The following is a 15,038-nucleotide window of genomic DNA, read 5'->3' on the forward strand; positions in this document are numbered from 1 at the left end:
GTAGGGGTTAATGTTACATTTTTAAATAAAATTAAGAGTACAGAGAGAAGTATGAACAGGTCTAGATTATTTCCTAAAATGTGGATTGGAGTATAAAAATATAACCTTCGGCTATAACCTTTATAATGCCTGTGTCACGTTGCCTTGGTGTGTGTTTGGTTTCGTTTTTTTTGCCACTTCAAGGTCATGTTCAGTCTAGCTTTGTGCAATGAACTGTTCCGTTTCAGGTAATTCTAAACCTGCTGACTTCAGTTAAGGAGGAAGTCTTGCCATCAGGACCCAACTTTTTTAAAAACAAAACTGTTACAAGAAATTATAATTATGAGCAGGAAAACAGAGAGTGGAGCAATATAATGTGGAATGTAGCAGGAAAATCATTAACTGAGAGAGAAAAGTATAAACAGAATCAAAACTTACTGGGAATGAAATTGGTCTTCAGCAAAAGTGTATAATGGGCGATGGCGAATTGCCAGTCCAAACTGGAAGAAGGCAGAACAAGACCTCCACTAGTTAGTAGAATAAGAGCTTCAAAACTTCAAAGATAAAAAAGGTAGAGCGAAAGTGATCTTGAAACAGGATGGGAATATCTGTACGAGATCAAACTTTATACTGCACGAGTCAGACCGCACCTTGAATATTGCGTCCAGTTCTGCTCCCCAAGAAATGAGAGATATTCACGCAGAGAAGAGTCACAAATCTGCTACCCAGGATCAAAGGTCTGAGTTATGAGTAAAGACTGGTGAAACTTGGGCCTTTCCACCTAGAAAAGAGGCATCTGAGAGGTGATCTTAATAGAGGTACATAAGATTGTTAAGGATATAGAATAAAAATCAATCTGCAGTATTTCTTTAAATTAAACTGCTACAGTAGAACTGGTGGATACATGTTTAAACTAGTAAAAAGTAACTTTAGAACCGATATAAGAAAATCCTTCTTCATACAAAGAGTGATCAATGTGTGAAATAAACTTCCAGATAGAGTAGTAGAGGTAAAAATCCTGGAATAATTTAAGAAATAATTGGTGCTACAATATCGGGGTGGGGAGGGGAGGAGGGTTGTGGTTATTCATGTCCTACCTATCCTAGTTCATCCATCCCTAAAGGAATGAAGGAATCTCTAGGATGGGCTAAATGGCCTTCCTCATCTGTAATTAGCTTGTGATCGTGTGAACAAAAATGCCTTAAGGGTTATGTATGTGGACTGCATTAAATAGCATTGAGTTATGCTGCTTATAAATACAGAATTGGCAGTTGAGTATGTGTTTGACAGTTAGAGATGGGACATAATCACAGTAACTACACAGCAGAGGAATTAGAATCATAGAATCATAGAATGGTTACAGCAAAGAAGGAGGCCATTTGGCCCAACAAGCCCGTGCTGGCTCTTTGTAAGAGCAATCCAGTTAGTCCCATTCCCCTGCTATTTCCCCATAGCGCAGCAAATTTTTTCCCTTCAAGTATTTATCCAATTCCTTTTTAAAAGCTGCTATTGAATCAACTTCCACCACCCTTGTAGACAGCACATTCCAGATCATAACTTCTCACTGAGTAAAAACTGAGAGTTATCTGGGTGCGCGCACAGTTCCCGAACCCAGAAGTCCCGCCAGCAATTAAAGCCGGCGGGACGATATTAAAGCAGCAAATGTACCTCATTGAGGTACTTAAGGTATATTATTTTTTTGCCTTTTGGGCAGTTAGAACGATTTTGAACTTACCTGGGCGGCTTTCCCACAGCTTCCGATTCATGTCTGGTGAAACCAGGCATGAAGGGCCGGATCAGTTAAAAATAGACTAAATAAATTAAATAAAATTACATTTCACATTGTAAAAAAATGAATAAACATGGCTTCCAAAGATGTCACCTGCACCCCTCCCTGATGTCTGATGTCACTTGCACCCCCCGCCGATGTCCGATGTCACCTGTACCCCCCCAATGACTGATGTCACTTGCATCCCCCTCCGATGACCGATGTCACTTGCACCCCCCTCTGATGTCCGATGTCTCCCCCCGCCCCGATCTTTGTCTCCCCCCAATCTCTCTCCCAATGGCCGATGAGGTCTCTCTCTCTCTTCCCCCACCCCCCCCCCCCCCCCCCCGCCTTGAATGTGCAGCTCCAGCTGTCAATCAGGCTGGCTGCTGGGCGCCAAACCGGGAAGATACTTTAATTGGCCTCATTAGGGTTGCGATCGCCTACCTCCCTTCCCAGTTTGGCGCCCACAAATCACGCCCCCCCCCACGCACTCTTCCCGCCGGCCTTTTAAAATTGAGCCCTATGTCTCGATTTATAGAGCCCAGGATCCCATATGCTTTTTTAACCATTTTCTCAACCTGTCCTGCCACCTTCAAAGATTTGTGTGCATATACCCTCAAGTCTCTCTGTTCCTACACCCCCTTTAAAATTGTACCATTTAGTTTATATTGCCTCTCCTCATTCTTCCTGCCAAAATGTATCACTTTGCACTTCTCTGCGTTAAATTTCATCTGCCATGTGTCCGCACATTCCACCAGCCTATATATGTCGTCTTGAGGTTATTACTATCCTCCTCAATGTTTACTACAGTATCTTAGGTTATCCAAAATTGTGTGGCATTGTTGGATGTAAACCAGGAGCATTTTGGTCGCAGAACAAAGGAAAATAAGGGGATGAATTTCCATGGGGGTTCTCCCAAACCTCTGCCATTTTTCCAGGTGGTTTGTGGCTATTTGAACAAATTATGCACATGAATCCCCATCACCCTGATAGCAATCATGACCTCTATCCAAACATCATAGCCTTGCTTTAACATTCTGATGGTATATTCCACCATGATCCTCGTGGCCAGATGAATCTCATTATATTGTTCAGCTCTTGCTCATGGCTATCTCAAGGGAGTAATGAGTCAGGGCTGGAGAGGATATCCTTGGTCTCCGAGGAGCCATCCATAAATCTTTTCTTCACCTTTAAATAATGGTGGCACCACAGATTGATGGAAAATGAAGGTGTCATGACTGACACCAGGATGATGGGTATGCATAATTTGTGCAAAAGGTTGCAGACCAGCTGCACATTATTGGAATGAACGTCTTTCTTTACAAAAGGGGATCAGGGCAAGTACATTGAGGAAACCTGTTAAATAAAAAAGAAAGAAAGGCTTGCATTTATATCGCGCCTTTCATGACCTCAGGACGTCCCAAAGCGCTTTAGAGCCAATGTAGTCACTGTTGTAATGTAGGAAAGATGGCAGCCAATTTGCATGCAGCAAGGTCCCACAAACAGCAATGAAATAAATGACCAGATAATCTGTTTTTAGGTGTTGGTTAAGAGATAAATGTTGGCCAGGACACCAGAAGAACTCCACTGTTCTTCTTCAAATAGTGCCATGCGATTTTTAACGTCCACCAGAGGGGGCAGATGGAGCCTCGGTTTAACATCTCAGCAGAAAGACAGCATCTCCAACAGTGCAGCACTCCGTCAGTTTTGCACTAAAGTGTCAGCCTTTGGACTGGGACTTGAACCCATGACTCTCTGACTCAGAGGTGAGAGTGTTACCACTGAGCCAAGGATGACACTTGAAAAAACATGTAAATATGGAAAAAATACTGTACTCTCTTATCCTACTGGGGAAAGTGATGAAGGAGTTTTCCCTAGCACCTGTTCTGTACATTGTTCATTACTGATAGAGAAATTTGCTTGAATGAATCAAGGAGCATAAAAGTTCAATTGTGTGGCCATCTTGACAGCACTGCATTCTTGTCATGGAACCTTCAAGTAGATGGTATAATTAGGTGACTGACTCCCTGGTGAAACAGAGGTGGTAAAGCTTGTTCTCATCAGACATGTCTGGCTGGCTGTACCTTGGTCTGTAGACACTGGTGTTTGGGTAAAGGCAGGTGCAGACAGTTCACTTCAAGTGTAAACACACCTTCCTCTCATTTCTCCTTAGAGACCGTTTGCCCATTGCTCCATTCTCACTGATCTACAATGGCTCCCTATCCTTCAATGCATTAAATTTAAGATCCTCATCTTGTCTTGAAAATCATATTTCTGCAACCTCTTCCAGCCTTACACCTTTCCCTGCACATTTCAGTCCTCGGACTCTGAACCTTAATGCATTGCTCCTTCACGGCATCATTGGTGATAGAGCAATTATTTGGAATTCCTTCCCTAAAGTCCTGTGACTTGACATTTCTTCCTCCTTTATTAACTTTTTCAAAACTTATCTTTTTGACCTAGCATTCGGACATCCCTCTAATTTCTCACTCTATGGCTCAGCATTTATTCAATATTTTCATTTATAAGCCCCTTGGGATATTTTCTGCATTAAGCATTATAAAATACATGTTGATGTCATTGTTGCTTCCATCCTTCTTCGCAAGGTAAGTGCCTGTTTCCCACTATCAAAAATATACGCGTATCATCCCATTCACCAGCACCTTGTTGTTAAATTGGCTTTTTCTCCTGTGGCATTCAGACATTTTTACACTCCACTGCTGGATTACCAAACTGTTTAACATGTATACTAGTTAAGTAACTTGTTTGCTGCTAGACAAGCATTAAACGATTATTACTGTTTGTGTGTCATGATTGACTGCTATGCTTTCTTCGCTGCTTACAGAAGACTGCTAATCTTCTTCTCACAAATCACACATTTGAAAGTCTTGCATTTCTATGATTTTGTCAGCGATTCACCATAATCGGAGAAAAAGCTGCTTGTCTCCCATTTTAACAAACAGGAATTTTGATCCCTTGTGCTGTGCCATGCATTTGATTGGTAGGATATAGGTCAATTCCCATGGCTTTTTATACAAGTTCTCAACACATTCTTAGACTTGGGCAGCATATCAGGGAAACTGGCACATCAACACAGAAAAGTACTTAAGAACAGAAAGTGAGTCACTCCGCCTGCTGCTTTCTTAAGCAAGGAGTAGTAAACTTTTAAAGGATAAGGGCATAGGCCAAGAAATTGCATGGTGACTCATTCTGCCAGCTCCTTGCTCTACTTACATATCACACCATTTCTTGGAGACCCTTTTACATGAAGAAACAATACTCGCACAAATAGTGCGAGAGCTTTATTATCATATGCAATATAATGCTAATGAACTTTGGCATCATAACTTTAATAGCATTTTGCGATGCAGAGAACACCTGACTTGTAGAATGTGTTTATTCTGTGCACATACATGGGCATTAAAGGCCAGCCACCTCCAGGTTCTATCCTTTCAGGAAATAGTTTGATAAAGGTCAACTGTTTGCATTTTGGGTATAGCATTCAGTGCTCCTCTGTGCCTGAGATTTTTGGAGGCTGATGATGAACAAAGTGATGCCAGGGAAGTCCATCTGTGGCAAAGCTTATCTGCTAGCACCCACCATTACCCACTGAGCTGTGTTTACAGATCCAGGTACAGCCATCTGGAACTGTTGAAGAGATCTGTCTTTTGAGGCTAAGGTTCAGTAGGGAGGCTATGATGGAGTTGTGCCATCTGCAGCAAGCTGACTTGCAGACAACCTCAACTAAAGGGACTTCACTGCTAGTGGCAGTCACACTGCCCTACACAGTAGTGGGATTAACTAAGGTGGGAAGGGGAGAAATGGGGAGTGGGCAGTGTGAATGGCGGAATTAAGGGAGATAAATAAAAATTGTGGTCAGGCCTAATAGATCTGGGACTTATGGTAGGAAGACCACAGGTTGTGATACTCTCCAGGAAATCAGAGTTAAATGTAAGTAATAAAGTACTACCATTGCACTGCCTAGCTTGGAGGTTCAGCTAGGTGGACTGAACCATTATTGCATTAAAATGATAGCCGTTCGTTAAACTTGCACTTGCCCATAGACTTTCTATAGGGTTTTGCACTGGAAGTTGCTGTCAGCCAAACATCCAAACAATGCAGCACCTTCTATGAGGCATCTGAGATCTGTGTGAACAGGGCAAGCAACTGTGTATCTCCTTAACCAAACAGTTTGAAGAATCGTTAATAAGCAGCGCAGTCTGAACCAGGAAGTGTAAGTTAGAATAGTGAATTCAATGTCAAATCAGGTACAGAAAGTGAAATAAAGAGAGGGAAAGAAAGATTGGATTAAGAGCGAGAGATAAAAGAGACAGAAAGAAAAAGTTTTTAAAAAGTATTTACATTTTTTTAAAAAATCTCCAACAATAATTAAAAGCTGAAGGAATGAGACTCCACACTTGTAAAAGTTAAATTTCGGTGCCAGAGAGGTTGTTTGGCAGTAATTAAGACTTACCATCCCTAACTTTTTGTAGCGAGTTTAGTCCGTATCTACAGGAAATTCACACTGTTCAGTTCATTTAAATGGGAAGCCAGATGGCGAGATGCCATTTTTGTGCATCTTACGAAGGGAGCAGTGCATCTCGGACAGCAACTTCTGGATTTTTGTGTTTAACTGCACATGTGCGGTCGCTGGACATTGCTGTTATCCTCACTGTTATTTTCACAGCAAAATCCGGCCCGATAACTCCAATTTGGATGCCAGCCAAAAGCAAGTAATTTTTTAATTCCCTTTTTGAAATGAAAAGATGTTCCAGAATTTTAAAAAAATATATATATATATGAGAAATATTCAGGTACAAGGTCATTACAGAGCAGTATCACACAATATTTATTGAAACCATAGATTTTAACTGGTAGATTGTTAGTGATAGAATCACACTGGCACCAAATTAATTAAGGAATATCTCTCCTTTAATAAGTTAGAGAAACAGTTGGTTAATGTTGCATGATGGTGTAGTAGTGAATAATCTAATTTGTTACCGTTGTCCCTCACAGAGGCTGTTTTGTGAATATGACTCCTACAACTATCATGAGTTTCATTAATTGGTTCGGTTGCTAAGTATGATGCCTTCAACACAATGGGATGGATTTTGCTGTGAAAATAATGGTGAGGCTATCAGCGCTCACCGTTATTTATGCACAAATCGGACAGCAGCTGCCGGCAAACACACATGCACAGTTAAACGTCAAAATCCAGAAATTGCTTTATAGTAGTTTATGTATTCAGGTATATACATATATATGCAGGATGCATGTTTTTAAGCTGCTCTCATAAATGTAATTCACGAAAGTAATTTTATAATTATTTCAAAATAAAAGAAAGAACTTGCATTTATTTAGGAAATTTAAATTTTCTTTTCTACCAAGTTTCCAGTCATTTAGATACTACTACAAGGCAATTAATCTTTTGCAGCCTGGCCACAATGAGGCCGAAAATATGCTGGGGGGCTTATTCTGGCTGGGATCTTCCCACCTGGGATCTCTGCCACTGTCCCTGCCAAAGTCTGTGGGAGTTGGGGGGAGGCTTCTTTATTTGCATGGCAATAGCGGGTGCCCATGGTACTAGGGGCACATCTAACCAGCCTGCCTACTCCTACAGGCACCAAATTACAGTAGGTGATGTTGGTGTTGGGAGATCCCAGGCCTCTTTCTCCCCAGAAAGAAAATATATGTGGCCCAGAATTTTATATCTGATTCTTTGGGGGTTCAGGTCTTGATCCTTGGCTTGGACCCCAGACAGAGCCTACTTCCACTATTTGGTGGTTTGGTACATCTAGTTTTCACCAGGCATACTGTTGCCAATAATATGCTGGATCTCTGCGTTGGGGATCTCTAACTGGCTCCCATTGAACAAACAGGGACTATTTCATATCAAGTCTTGCAGCCTTAAAAAAAACAATATTCAACTATGTGTCATCTGCATACAAAAAGATAGACAGTAAAAAGGCAATGCAGTGGTTGACTTTTACATGGAATGTACAGCACAGAAATAGGCCATTCAGCCCAACAGTCCATGCCAGTGTTTATGTTCCACAAGAGCCCCCTCCCTCCCTAATTCATCTAACCCTATCAGCATATCCTCTATTCCTTTCTCCCTGATGTGTTTAACTAGCTTGCCCTTAAATGCATCTATGCTAGTTGCCTCAACTACTCCTTGTGGTAGCGAGTTCCACACTCTAACCACTCTCTGGATAAAGTTGTTTCTCCGGTATTCCCTATTGGATTTATTAGTGACTATCTTATTTTTATGGCCGCTAGTTTTGGTCTCCCCCTACGTCTACCCTCTCAAACCCTTTCATAATCTTAAAGACCTCTATCAGGTCACCGCTTAGTCTTCCTTTTTCTAGAGAAAAAAACTTTCTAAACCATCCCAAAAATAAACATGAATGGTGAATACCTACGAACGAATCTTCTGGTATTATGCAAACCATAAGGATTTTCTTGCTGTTAGCTCATTATCTGAAATTGTTAGCCTGAAACATATTTTGATTTTCACCTTCAGTGAAATGAGGAGTTCTTTTGCCTTCTTTCTAAAGGCTCTCTACATTTAAGCCTCGCGGGGTGCAATTCAGTGAGAGAGCAAAATGGGTGGTAGTTAATCAGCTGAATGAAAAAGAAAATCAGGCAGGTTTCATAATAGGCGTCGGATCTGTTACCACCCATTTTGCATCCCTGCTGAAGTTGAATTTCATCCCCCAGGATTTCTGTTTGTAACACTGATGGTAACCCATTCATTTTAATGGGTTACTATTGGCTTTACAATTGGAAAACCTAGGCTGCACACTTCTGCCTTTGTTTGTCAAATGACATTTGCTTATTTCTGAGATGGTCTCAAGATTATTTCATCAATCTAATCTTTCTCGTCGTATGATTCCAGTTTAATGCCTGTAGCCCCCTCTTCCCACCAGAGGAGGGTCAAGGTGGAACTTCTGCTACTGCCCTGACATTGCCATGATCCTGACCCATTTTTCTGGGTCTTGGGTCATTATGCATGTAGGGCTGTCTCCCATTAGGATCCCTGCCAGCAAGCTGAAGGATGTCACTGTATCCAAGGTGGTGCTATAGCACCATAAGAAGCTGGGAAAAGTTAAAGGGGCCTGAAGATCTGAGGTACTTGCTTTAAGCCTGGAACTGAGCCAAGGCCTATCAAATGTAGGGGTACGTGGCCAAATGGGAGGGAGAGGGCTCACTGCAGGGGAATCGGGGTGGGTGGGGGCTTCCACTGCTGCCAATGGATTACTGCCACCCCTCTCATGGTGGTCTCTGGGGTGGCAGGGAAATGTGTCAGCTGGCCAAGCCCTATGCCTGCTGTAATTTACTTGTAGCAGGTGGGGTTGGGGTGGTTGCCAGCCATCCTGGTGGGCGAGGAAAATCCAGATTGGATGGGATGGTGGTAGGCCCCATGTTTCACCCACCCATTTTCCAGCTGCTGTCCCACCTAATTTGGGGTGGGATCGTATTGGAATATCCAGGGCTAAGTTTCTTACAATGACAAAAACAATTTGCATTTATAAAAGCGCCTTTAACATAGAAAAATGCAATCAGACAAAAATTGTCACCGAGCCAAAGAAGGAGATATTAGGAGGTGTGACCAAAAGCTTGGTCAAAGAAGTAGGTTTTAAGGAGGGTCTTAAAGGAGGGATAGAGAGGTGGAGAAGATAAGGAGGGAATTCCAGAGATTAAGGTTTAAATGGCTGAAGACCAGGCTGTCAAACGGAGTGAGGGATGCACAAGAGGCAAGAGTTGGCGGAACGCAGAGTTCTCGGAGAGTTGTAGGGCTGGAGGAGGTTACAGATATAAGGAGGGGTAAGGTCATGAAGGGATTTAAACACGAGACTCATAATTTTAAATTGGTGGCATTGGGGAACAAAGAGCCAATGTAGGTCAGCAAGGATAGAGGTGATCGGTGAGCGGGATGGTGTAGGATAGGATATGGGTATGAGTTTTGGATGAGCTGAGGTTTACAGAGGGTGGAGGATGGCAGCATTGGAATAGTCCAGTCTGGAGGTAACAAAGGTATGAATCAGGCTTGCGGCAGCAGATGGGCTCAGGCAAGGTGGAGATGGGTGATGGAGAAAATATAGGAGCTGAAAGTCAGCTTGGGGTCAAATAGTCCACTGAGATCCTTGGGGGGCTCCAGAGGTAATGACGCAGGGGCAGAAAGAAAAGCTATGCTGAAGATGCTCTGGCAACAACTGGATAGATAAGAGTGGAACCAAGTGAAGGCAGTCGCACTCAGCTGGACAATTGAGGCGAGGCATTGGAGGAGGATGGTGTACTCAACCATGTCAAAGGTAGCAGAGGTCAATTGGTTTGACTTAAGGTAGTTATATGACCTTTTAGGTTTGGTAGAAGTTCTTCTATGTCTGGGAACCACTCTGTCTTCCTCAGTGATGAGCTGCTCCCATCTTTCTCTGTAATGCATTGGTTCTGGTATCTTTAAGCAGGGGTGTAGTTGGAAAAGTAAATTTTGTACACTAGTTATCTATTGTTTCTCGTTCCCTCCTTTTGAAGACACATCCCCTTTAACACCATCCTCTCTTTGTCATCGCTTGCTATTAAGGTTCACTGTGGGTTCACTACTTTTACAACAGGTGTGTGCATTAATATTAAATATTCACTCTCAATTAACCAAATGACAGAGGTTACCTAAGCTTGAATGGTTCTAAGTGATTTTTTTTCATTTTATAAGAAAAGTAGTCTTACTTTTCTTAGATTGTTAGACTGCAGCTCTTTAATTACTACGGATGGCCAACTATAGGCAATAGACACCCAATCAATCGGCTTCCTGTATAGATTTGTCTCTTGTCAATTTCAATGACAGCGATACTTAATCAAAGCGAGGCTCTTCGGTTAAAAAGGACAATGAGAATGTCTAAAGTTAGCTAAAATATCCAACAAATTATGATCTATGAGTCTATGATTCTAATTATGATTAAAAAGTAGCAATGAGGCCAACAGGATCGCTGGGGTCAGACTGGCTGAATGGGGCATTGTCAGCCTGTTCAAAATAGCAGATCTGCTGCTGCACAGTATGAACTGAGCTAGTGAGGTTGCTGGAGATGAGCACAAACTGCTTTACAGCACTCACCTCTGAATCTGGGGTCTGTAGTTGGTATTGGGGTGCCACAATCTGGACACTGCACTCGAAGGGAGTGCAGGCCAAAGATAAGGTTACAACACTGTAGCACTGTTACTCTAGTGCAGCACCTGCAGGGGCCCAGTGCAAAGGTTTGCTTTGGGGCCCCTACGTTTTACTAGACGCTGATACTAAATACTACCTACTTATTCTGGTGTCAAAATCGCACACGTACGATCATGAAAAGGCATATTTGCAATAGGTGATGTTAAAAATAGTTGACAAAACGATAAGCGATAGACAATACAAGATCAAATGGTATGAAACAATTATAAAGGTCTTGAAACACCAATGTTATTTCAGTATGTTAGCCGGATGACAACTCAAACATTAGCTTTTCATACTTTAGCTGCAGTGAAGTCTTGTGTAATAGCTAAGTAGTGGAGTGGTATATACAGTTTTTAAGAACTGAATTTCATCTTCTCCTTCTCCCACCTCAGCCATGACTGCAGGTGGGTGAGTGGATAGGTGAGTTGCTGAGGTTGGAGCTCACTGCAGGCAGCTGCACGTCCCCTGCATTGCAACTCTTATGATCACTCACTCACTGACACACTCATTCTCCTATGCTCACTCACTGAACACACTCTCTCACGTTCACTCACACTCACTCACCCACTTATTCACTCACTCACTCACTCAAACTTTTTCAGTCACTCTCATATTCACTCACTCTCACTCAGTAACTCACCCGCCCACACTCAATCCTTTACAGTCATTTATACTTTCTCACTCAGTCTTACTCTTTCAATCTCTCACTTCCTCATAGTCTTTTACTCAATCATACTTTTCCTCACTTTCTTTCACTATCGTACTCACTGATTCGTGTTCTCAATCACTCTAACTGATTCACTTGCTCACTTCCTCACCCAGTAACTCGCCTCTTTTACTCTCATATTCACTTAATCTCGCACTCATTCACTTTCACTCAGCCTAACTCATTTTCACTCACTCTCATATTCATTCATTCATTCATTCATTCACACTGAACTCACTCATTCTCCTGCACTCTCTCATTCACTCACGCACTCTCACTCAGTAACTCACCCCCTTTACCCGAGGGGAGAGGAAACTGCACCCTGGTCTCAGAGTGAGAAAGGATTGCACCCCCTTGGAGTTGAGAAGAATGGATATGTAAATGTAAAGGAAATACAATAAAAAACAGCAAAAGGGCTCCTAAATGTAGAAAGACAAGTGTCCCATTATTAATTTTTACATAGAGTTTTTTGTTTAAAGTGAAAAAGGCATTTTTATCATATCACAGCCAGCGCTACAAACAGGAAGAATATCTGTTAAGGTAGACAAAGCTTACTAGGGAACAAGGAACCTAATTAGATTTACCGTATGAGAGGAGGATTCTGGGACGTGCCAAAGATAAATAAATATCTCAATTGCCTGTGACATCTGCTGTTGTGCCAGAAAAATGGAACAGAGTGACAATTATGTATAAATTAAATAATCGGCATGGAATGTGCATTTCTGTGTCCAGCCAGATTTGCCCTTTTAGATTTGCTGCTGTTGACACCTTTTGTCATTTGGTTTAGATCTTCTGTAGTCACTCAGCAACTGTAATGTAAACACTCATATTCAGACTGCAGCGTGTGACTGGTAAAGAAGGCAGGCCAGAATTATCTTTTTTTTCCACAGGGTTTTTCCAGAATGTTCATAATCTTTCATATATTAATTGAATAAATACCAGCAGAAATGAATGGTGCATGATAATAATATCCACCAGTCACAAGGTCCCATCCCTTAATTCATACCACACAGTCAACGGTTAAAGGCACAAACACAAACACACCACTGAACCCAGCATCACTGAATGATACTGAAACTGTGTGTGGGCTCAAAGCCAACTTAACAATCACAAAACTAGTTTTGTAATTAAAAGACAAGCAAGGTGAAAGGAAGGTTTGTTGTCTCTGGTTACAAATTTTTAATTCTACTGCATTCCAATAGCTTGATGTATTTAACATCAACGTGTTAAAAAAGTAACTCTTTATTTTACAAGTATTCCCTTTAAGTCTGTGATGCTGGCTGATTTGAATTAAAGTACTGTTGATAATGAGTCAACCTGGTGCACATTAAGTAATCATGTCACATCTCAGAACACTTTGTGATGGAACATAACATTTTTAATAGCATACTTTAGTACATTGTTTATACAAAGTAGAATCTCACAACCTGACGTTCTATACCTATGTGAATTTAACGGTATCTACCAATGGATCAGATCAAAGCTCTGCAGTCCTGTCACATCCAGTCGTGAATGGGGGTGGATAATTAAACAACTAAGGGGAGGAGAAGGCTCCATGAACATCCCCATCCTCAAGGATAGCAGAGTCCAGCACGTGAGTGCAAAAGACAAGGCTGAAGCATTTGCAACCATCTTCAGCCAGAAGTGCCGAACGGATGATTCATCTCGACCTCCTCCCGATATCCCCACCATCACAGAAGCCAGTCTTCAGCCATCTTCGATTCAACCAACGTGATATCAAGAAACAGCTGAATGCACTGGATACAGCAAAGGCTATGGGCCCCGACAACATCCCGGCTGTAGTGCCAAAGGCTTGTCCTCCAGAACTAGCCGTGCCTCCAGCCAAGCTGTTCCAGCACAGCTACAACACTGGCATCTACCCGACAATGTGGAAAATTGCCCAGGTATGTCCTGTCCACAAAAAGCAGGACAAATCCAATCTGGCCAATTACCACCCCATCAGTCTACTCTCAATCATCAGCAAAGTGATGGAAGGTGTCGTCGACAGTGTTATCAAGCGGCACTTACTCACCAATAACCTGGTTTCCGATACTCAGTTTAGATTCTGCCAGGACCACTCAGCTGCAGACCTCATTACAGCCTTGGTCCAAACATGGACAAAAGAGCTGAATTCTAGAGGTGAGGTGAGAGTGATTGCCCTTGACATCAAGGCAGCATTTGACCAATTGTGGCACCAAGGAGCCCTCGTAAAATTGAAGTCAATGGGAATCAGGGGGAAAACTCTCCAGTGGCTGGAGTCATACTTGGCACAAAGGAAGATGGTAATGGCTGTTGGAGGCTAATCATCTCAGCACCAGGACATTGATGCAGGAGTTCCTCAGGGCAGTGTCCTAGGCCCAACCATCTTCAGCTGCTTCATCAATGACCTTCCCTCCATCATAAGGTCAGAAAAGGGGTGTTTGCTGATGATTGCACAGTGTTCAGTTCCACTTGCAACCTCTCAGATAATGAAGCAGTCCGAGCCTGCATGCAGCAAGACCTGGACAACATCCAGGCTTGGGCTGATAAGTGGCAAGTAACATTAGCGCCAGACAAGTGCCAGGCAATGACCATCTCCAACAAGAGAGAGTCTAAACACCTCCCCATGACATTCAACAGCATTACCATCGCCGAATCCTCCACCATCAACATCGTGGAGGTCACCATTGACCAGAAACTTAACTGGACCAGCCATATAAATACTGTAGCTACAAGATCAGGTCAGAGGCTGGGTATTCTGTGGCGAGTGACTCACCTCCTGACTCCCCAAAGTCTTTCCACCATCTACAAGGCACAAGTCAGGAGTGTGATGGAATACTCTCCACTTGCCTGGATGAGTGCAGCTCCAACAACACTCAAGAAGCTCGACACCATCCAAGACAAAGCAGCCCACTTGATTGGCACCCCATCCACCACACTAAACATTCACTCTCTTGACCACTGGCGTGCTGTGGCTGCAGTGTGTACCATCTACAGGATGCACTGCAGCAACTCGACAAGGCTTCTTCGACAGCACCTCCCAAACCCATGACCTCTACCACCTAGAAGGACAAGGGCAGCAGGCACATGGGAACAACACTACCTGCATGTTCCCCTCCAAGTCACACACCATCCCGACTTGATAATATATTGCCGTTCCTTCATCGTCACTGGGTCAAAATCCTGGAACTCCCTTCCTAACAGCACTGTGGGAAAACCTTCACCACACGGACTGCAACGGTTCAAGAAGGCAGCTCACCACCACCTTCTCAAGGGTAATTAGGGATGGGCAATAAATGCTGGCCTTGCCAGCAACGCCCACATCCCATGAACGAATAAAAAAAAATAAACGTTTAGCTGCTCAGTTTTCCTCCTGAAGCTATTTATGTGCCACT

At 42.7% G+C, this 15,038-nt stretch overlaps 1 protein-coding gene across 2 annotated transcripts in view; it reads left to right on the forward strand.

Moving 5' to 3' along the window:
* The first annotated feature begins 262 nt into the window (after nucleotides 1–262).
* Nucleotides 263–15,038, forward strand: part of tmem163a (transmembrane protein 163a) — a 175,248-nt gene continuing 160,472 nt past the window's right edge. The window contains exon 1 of one of the 2 annotated variants that reach the window (XM_067987258.1): nucleotides 263–797. The gene's annotated coding sequence lies outside the window, so the exon portion shown is untranslated. The remainder of the gene's footprint in view (nucleotides 798–15,038) is intronic. The other variant, XM_067987259.1, reaches the window with a different exon arrangement.

The sequence above is a fragment of the Heptranchias perlo genome, chromosome 7 (assembly GCF_035084215.1).
Source record: "Heptranchias perlo isolate sHepPer1 chromosome 7, sHepPer1.hap1, whole genome shotgun sequence".
Lineage (NCBI taxonomy): Eukaryota > Metazoa > Chordata > Chondrichthyes > Hexanchiformes > Hexanchidae > Heptranchias > Heptranchias perlo.